This window comes from Sciurus carolinensis, chromosome 12 (assembly GCF_902686445.1).
Source record: "Sciurus carolinensis chromosome 12, mSciCar1.2, whole genome shotgun sequence".
In the NCBI taxonomy this organism is placed as follows: domain Eukaryota; kingdom Metazoa; phylum Chordata; class Mammalia; order Rodentia; family Sciuridae; genus Sciurus; species Sciurus carolinensis.
Window position 1 is genome coordinate 15,541,841 of NC_062224.1, and position 7,891 is coordinate 15,549,731.

At 36.2% G+C, this 7,891-nt stretch overlaps 1 long non-coding RNA gene across 2 annotated transcripts in view; it reads left to right on the forward strand.

The window, feature by feature from the left end:
* The window catches only part of LOC124961087 (uncharacterized), an 83,093-nt gene extending 82,064 nt beyond the window's left edge, over positions 1–1,029 (forward strand). For both annotated transcript variants that reach the window (XR_007104233.1, XR_007104232.1), the window contains one exon: positions 399–1,029. This is a non-coding gene — a long non-coding RNA (uncharacterized LOC124961087). The remainder of the gene's footprint in view (positions 1–398) is intronic.
* The last annotated feature ends 6,862 nt before the right edge of the window (positions 1,030–7,891 follow it).

The window sequence follows — 7,891 nt, forward strand, 5'->3', positions numbered from 1 at the left end:
TAAAAAATGGCAGAAGAAAGGGGAAATTTTTTAAAAAGCCCAGAAAAAGTCTGAATTGAGGCACTCGTTTGCTTTGTGTGAAAGGAGTTGGATTAATTAGGTGAACTTTGCATGATAAAATTTTCTCAGGGGAAACACATAAAGACCTGCTCAGGACTAAGTAGGCATGGTTGTTAAAGGAAGCAAACTTCTCGATGACAACCTGAAAAAAGAACTGATAGGAAATGAGATGAACCTCAAAAGACTGGTATTATTATGTTTTTAATAATGAAGGCATTAGCACGGCAATTGTTAGAATTTTATCTCTTCTATCACGAAGTAAAGATCTAGACAGTATGCAGTAATTAAAGATTGACTTTGATTTAGATAATCCATTTTAATTGCATTTTTAATTGTAGTGAAAATTTTATGAAGTACTATCTGAAAATGCTGATGTAGAAAGATTAACTAATCAAGATCATGCAGCTCTACTTGAATTACTAGAAAGGAACCAGGAGTGGTCGTGTAAAATACGTCTCTCAACTACCACACAAGCCCCTGAAATCTCATCTCACCTTCTGAGAACAATGTGTAACAAATTAAAGCTGGTTCATGAAATGTCACACAATCTGGCAGCAAGATTCTAATTGATGAAGAAGTGGCTATTTTAATGATTCTTTAACAAGCATAGAAAAATTTCAATTACTGAGAACCGTGACAAAAACTACCTGAAGGGAACAAAATCATTTCTAACGGTTTTCTTTAACCAACTCCCAGGTCTTGATGGAAAATTTCTGACCTATTCACATTGTTTTCCATTTAGTTTGGTGGAGGGGATAGGAAACTGACTTGTTCTATGAATACTGAAATCAAAATCATGTTCAAAATTAAGAAACATAACTTATGTATTCGCTTGACCTTGATCACCACTAACTCACACCCACTCTTCGCCTCTCATGGATTCAGTGATCAGTCTTGGTCTCGGAATTTTAAATGTGTGAATTTGGGTTACATTGATGCCCTGGCCACCTGTGTGTCTCCATGACAGGATTATCACATTGAATTTTTAAAATATAAATTTATTTCCTTTTTCTTCCTCTAAGCAATGGAAAAAAATATGTGTTCAACACGTATTCTGTTGTTGATAGGGTGTTATGATTTTCTTCTATTTTAGTTAGTATTATGGATGTTGTAATATATATTTTTCTGAACTCAATATCACTGTATAAAATAATCTCAAAGTATACATACCCATATACACATTTGATTAGTCAATAGAGTATATTCACATAAATACACACACACACACACACACACACACACACACACACACACATTAACTTTTGATTTTGCAGTATACCTGAAACCTGGCACTATGTCTACTCTTTGTGAGAGAAGTGTATTTACCATACTTTAGGTCTTGTATTTACATTTAATTTATCCATAATCATAACACTATTAAAATGAAGATTCTGATAGATTAAGAATTGCCATCAGGTTTTTGAAGGTTGCTAGAAAAGAACAATAAAAGAATGGGATAAAAAGTACAATTCAGTGGGAATATGTAAAAGAATTGTTTCAAAGTTTGATAAACATTTTTGCAGAGTCCTAACGTCACACATTTTCTGCAATGTTGCCAAGGTTAAAGTCTTATTCTGCATCTATTTTCCATATCAGTTTTCCTTTTAAAATTGATTACCGAAATTGGGAGAAAGCACTAATTCCACCTGGAAATTTGGGGTTGCAGGCAAGCAAACTCATAATAATCAGTAAATATTTCAAAATTTATTTCCCCGGTCTCTAAATTGTTGTCAAATCATATGTCCAATTTCATGAATGAAGGTTAGGAAGTCTTTCCAGATTGTTTTTATTCACGCATTCGTTTCCGTGTTGGGCAATGATTCTCAGCTTGAGTTTGCAAAGGACCACCCAAGAGTAGATGACTTTGGTCCACTTCAGTGAGACTCAACCTTCTGCAGAACTGATGTGACGTCATACAATGATTTGGTAACAGAATATGCAAAGGAACTGCCACATGTGGTCACAGAGCAGTGCTAGTCTCAGTTACTTCACCTCTCACAAAATCTGTGTAAATTAAATTGTCCTTAAAATATAAAGGTTAAGCTTATTTTCCACAGACATTGTCAACTAGCAGCAGTGCTGTTGTGGCTGCAGCTCAGTGAGATGAGACCCTGGGCAGCCACAGGTGCCTCTGTTGCTCCCTATGGGAGGGGATTGTGCGGAAGCTGGACATTTGTGAGCCCTGACTAACCCTCGTTCAGTCCTGTCGTGGAGGCCATGAGAAAGCAATCTGTGCTACCTTCATATATCTTACTGCTCCCAGAAATAGCTCTCAAATGTCGTGTGCACTTGGGAAGTATTGGGGTTAAGCAGTGGTACTTATATTAGCAGAAGAATATGCAGAGGAATTTTTAGCAAAGGTAAAGTAAGTAAGGCATTACATTTCACACTAAGTGTGTCATTCTGAAGGCACTGAACACAGGAAGATGAATTTCAATGAAAGATGGTGACGTAGGAGCGGACAACACTTGCATGCCCTCTCACAAATAAGGAAGGAAATACCAAAACAGGGAAAAGAAAAATTGGTAAAACCCCATTAACTTAGGAACTACTTGAGGCATTCATAAACCATAGATTTTTTTTTTAGGAATTTCTTCTCTACTCTGTAGAGAATAAGCCATATTATTCACTTTCATAAATATTTATTGGGTATTTACTATGTGCCAACAGCAGTTCAGCACTGGTTGCAGGTGGAAATTTAGGAAAAACCAGAACAAAATAAAATCTTGCCACCTCAGAACTGTTCCCTGATATGATGGGGTCACTATAACCTGAGGGTCACTTTCCAGAACTGAAAAATGGAGAAAATGCAAAATCCCAGAGAGCCTGAAAATTCCTTTTTTTCAACTCGTAACTCTAGAAAAGAATACCCATCGACCCTCCCTCCAACACACATACCACAAACCACACAAGCACTACACCACACACTTGCATACACCCCCTACACCACATGCAACCACATGCACAACACACACAACACACCATATCTATACACACTGCAAATATACACACACCACAGGTACCACAGATATTCACCATACACAAAAATATGCTATTACATCATATGAAAGTTTTTATTTTCTGAAAGAGATGTCAGAATATTCATGGATTTCAGAATCTTGACTTCTTTCACTAAACTATATTGTGCAAATCCTTATGATCCACCTAATATAATAATGAATTTTTGACTTGACATGACCTCATGATATTTCGGAATGTGTATTCATCATAATTTTTTCTTCTGGATGGTTTGATCCATGTTTGGGTTATTTGCTCATTTTACTGTTCCTATCAAGACTGCAATAATCATATTGTGTGTGTGTGTGTGTGTGTGTGTGTGTGTGTGTGTGTATAATTAAACACTTCTCTTTTTTTAATGAAAGAGGTTCCTTAGGTGAGATTCATGGGTCAAATTTTGTATTTGCAATAGCGAAGTGCCAAGAAAACACTTATTCTCCCACAGTGCTGGATACCAGAAGTCTGAAATCAAGATAGTGGCTAGGCAATGTCATCCTGAGATCTTCCCTTCTGGTGATGGCTATCCCTCTGTGGCATTTCTTGAACTGCAATGGCAACAGAACTGCCCACTGTGTGTCCACCGTCACATGGCACTTTCCCCTGGGTTGTACTCTGTGCTTCTTGTCTTCTGTGGTAAGGACACCAGTCAAGTTGGATTACCACCCCAAACCACCACAGTGTGGCTTCTTCTTAATTTACATTTTAATTACATCTGCAAATGCTTTATTTCCACATTAAATCCAATTCAGAAGGACTGTGCTTTAGAATTCCAATGTCTTCTTGGGAAAAGCAATACAACTGTGTTAGTCAGCTTCTTTGTCCTTGTGACCAAAGATCCAACAAAAAGAACTAGAGAAAGAAAAGTGTATTTGACTCATGGTTTCAGAGGTCTCAGTTCTTGAATGGCTGACTCCATAGCTCTGGACTTGAGGTGAGGCAGAACATCATGGCGGAAGAGTGTGGCAGAGGAAAGCAGCTCAGGACATGGAAATCAGGAAGTAGTGAGAGCTCTACTCACCAGGAACAATATAAAAATCTCAAAGGTATGTCCCTGGTGATATACCTCCTCTAACCACACCCTACCTGCCTAGAGTTAACATCCATTTCATTCATATCTCTGGATTAGCCCAGTGATTTAGTCACAACTCATAATCTATTTTACCTCTGAAAGTTCTTTATTGTCTCACACATGAGCTTTTGGAGGATACCTAATATCTAAACCGTAACACACAACATTGTTTTTTTTTTTTTTTTTTTTTTTTGCGGTGCTGGGGATTGAACCCAGGGCCTTGTGCTTGTGAGGCAAGCACTCTACCAACTGAGCTATCTCTCAGCCCCAACATTGGTTTTTTATCCTTATGATCAAAATACTAGAAAGTAACAACTTAGAGGAAACATTTATTTTGACTCCTGATTTCAGAGGATTTAGTCCATGGCAGGCCACCTCCATTCCTTTGGGTCTGAAGTGAGGCAGAACAGCATGGTAGAAGGGCATGGTGGAAGTGCTCAGCTCAAGGAAGCTGAAAGCAGAGAGAGAAGGGAAGGAAGATGGGGTTGGCTGGGGAAAAACTAAATCTTTCAAGACATTCCTCTAGTGACCTATTTCCCCCAACTGGGTCCCACCTCCCAGTATCCATCCAATTATCAAAGGTTTAATCCAATCATGAGATCAGAGCCCTCATGATCCTATCATTGCGCAAAATCCCCATCTCTGAAACTTACTGCCTTGGACACCATGCTGTCAACACGTGAGCTTTGAGGGGCATATTTCCAATTCAAATGATAATAAATCCACAATAAATATATATGGTAAATATTAAAAATTTAATAATGTAGCCAGATATTCTTCTAAATGATTCTAATCATTCACATGAACACTTGTGAGAGATGAGTGCTCACTTTTTAATACCTATCAATCCAGATATGTTTTCTTTGTATTATTCTAAATAGTTTGGTATAAAATATTAGTTGCATTAATTTCTGTTTGATTACTTATGAACTTGAAGAGAGTACATTCTTCTGCACCCCCTACTCTGGTTATGTTCACACTATTTCTAACAGAAATCCTCGACATTCCTATTCTGTTTATGTTGCTGTCATATTCTTGTGTATTTTAAATAACCCAGTTTTAATGAGTATATATGAGTGTACTTAATAATGTGGTTTAGAAGTACAGTCACCATTGTGTCCAGATGTCTAGATACAGAGCTTTCTTACTTGAAAGTATTCATCATTTTAACATTGTTTTGGTTTAAACTAAAAAATTAACAATAATAAAGTATATTGGTTTTGGAAGGAAAAAATATATATACCCAGGTGCAAAGGTGCATGTCTATAATTCCATCAACTTAGGAAGCTGAGACAAGAGAATCAAAAGTTCAAAGCCAGCCTCAACAACTTAGCAAGGCCCTAAGCAAATTAGTGAGACCCTGTCTCAAAATAAAATAACAAAATATATAAAAAATTTGTATATCTAAGTTTGCTCTTTTATTAATTTACATTCAGATTCTTATTGGGTTGTCCTTTCCTAGGTAGACTACCATATATTCTTTATAATATATATCATAATTCTCATCATAATGTTTTCTTTGCAAATATTCCTCCAAAAGTATTTCTCTTCTGTTTATGGTATCTTTTGCAATATAATACTTCTTAGTGTCTCTTTTAGTCAGTTGTTTAGCCACTGGGAGCAAAAGACCTGACAAAAACAATCAGAGGAAGAAAAGTTTATTTGGGGGCTCTCAATTTCAGAAGTCTCATTCCATAGACAGCCAACTCCATTGCTGTGGGTTCAATATGTGGCAGAACATCAAGGAGGAAGTGTGTGGTGGAGGAAAGAGGCTCGGGACATGGCACCAAGAAGCAGAGAGAGAGAGAGAGAGAGAAGGAGAGAGAGAGAGAGACTCCTTCACCATGGATAAAAGATATACCCCAAAGTCATGGCCCCAGTGACCACCTCCTCCAGCCACACCCTACCTGCCTATAGTTACCACTCAGTTAATCCCATCAGGGGATCAATGCACTGATGGGGGTAAGGTGCTCATAACCCAATCATTTCACTTCTAAACTTTCTTACATTATTTCACATATTAGCTTTTGGAGATACCTCAAATCTAAACCATAGCAATGTCAGATAAGTAAGCATACTCTCTTAATATAAATAGGCATTACAGGGCAATATAAAAAAGAAAATACAAGTTTAAAGAGTGCACACATAATGTAAACAGACATAGTTAGAATAATTTTTAAAAAGAACAGAATGAATAATAATTACAAAACTTTGTCCTCATACACAATCAAATTCATTATAATTTAGACAAAAGGGAGATACTTTTTTCTTCTTGATTGAACACTGATTAAAATAGTAACCTTAGTGTTAGGGTTTAAGGAAATCTCACTCACTGTTGGAAGTGACTGTAAGACCAATTACTGATTGCAAGTTTGAAATTTTAAAAATAAACTTATCTAGAAATTACCATTTTAGAGCTGGGCACAGTGGTGAGTGCCTGTAATACAAGTTACTTTAGAGACTGAGGCAGGAGGATTTCAAGTTTGAGGGCAGCTTTGCAGTTTAGTAAAACCCTGAGTTCAATCCCTAGTACTGCAAACATATATATAAACAAAAACACATTATTTCAAAATAAAATAAGGACTAAGGATGTAGTTCATTGCTAGAACACCCCTGGGTTCAATTTCCAGTATGTGCCCCAATAGTACCACCAATGTACATGGAAAGGGTTGTTTAATTTTATAAATAGATCAGTCCTTTCCCAAATTGATCTATAGTTTCAATGAAATCCTAATAAAATGCTCAACAGATTTTCCCCAATGGGACTCTACATACTGATTCTAAAATTAATATGAACCAAAAATAGACTCATTTTCCTAAGAAGCAGCTGTAACTACCCTACAACATAGGAAGGTTTGTTATAAATCTACATTATTTAAGAGAATGAGCCTTCAAGAAAGAGAGAGACAACATAGAAAGAGTGAGCAGTGAAGTGATTAGGTGTACCAAAAACACGGTGTTGCAGATCAGTAGGAAGGAATGAACTACTCAGTACATGGCGCAAGGCAAAACCACTTCTATCTGGGGTAAAAGAGAATATATTCTCTACCTTACAATAGAAAACATATTTTAGCTTTCTGGGTTGGCAGTATCTTAAATATATAAAGCAAAATTATTAACTATGAGGGTAATCTTGATTAATCGGACTATAAATTTTTAAATCTGTTCACCAAAAAAGATCATATCGAGAGCATAAAGAGAATTGGGGAAATATTTTTATTACATAAAGCTAACAAATATAGGGAAAGAATAGGAAATAGTAGATATCAATAAAAATAAACCAAAAGGGTTAGTAGAAAAGATATAAAATACATAGATAGTTCCAGGAAAAAGTAAGTGACCAATAAACTGCTATAAAGATGCATAGTCAGCTAAAAATATGAAATATGCAAATTTAACATTAACATATTAACAATATTAAGGTAACAAAGTGATAAAATTTCACTCTATCTAGATGGGCAAAAATATAGTAATACCAAGTATGGGTAAAGATATTGATTAAGGGGAAGATTTGCAAAATGTTTATAAAGTAGAATACTGAAAATAACTTTCAGATGGAAAAACTGAATTTGATACAGATGTTAAGATTGAGCTACAGCTGTGGACATCCACATATGTGATATTACAGTGTTGGCATGAAATACAAGGTGTTGAGTGAACAAGCTGCAAAAACCATTCAAGTCCCGTCCTCTTTCCTGTCTACTTGGGCTGTTGAACAAAATACCTTATATTTGGCGACTTAAA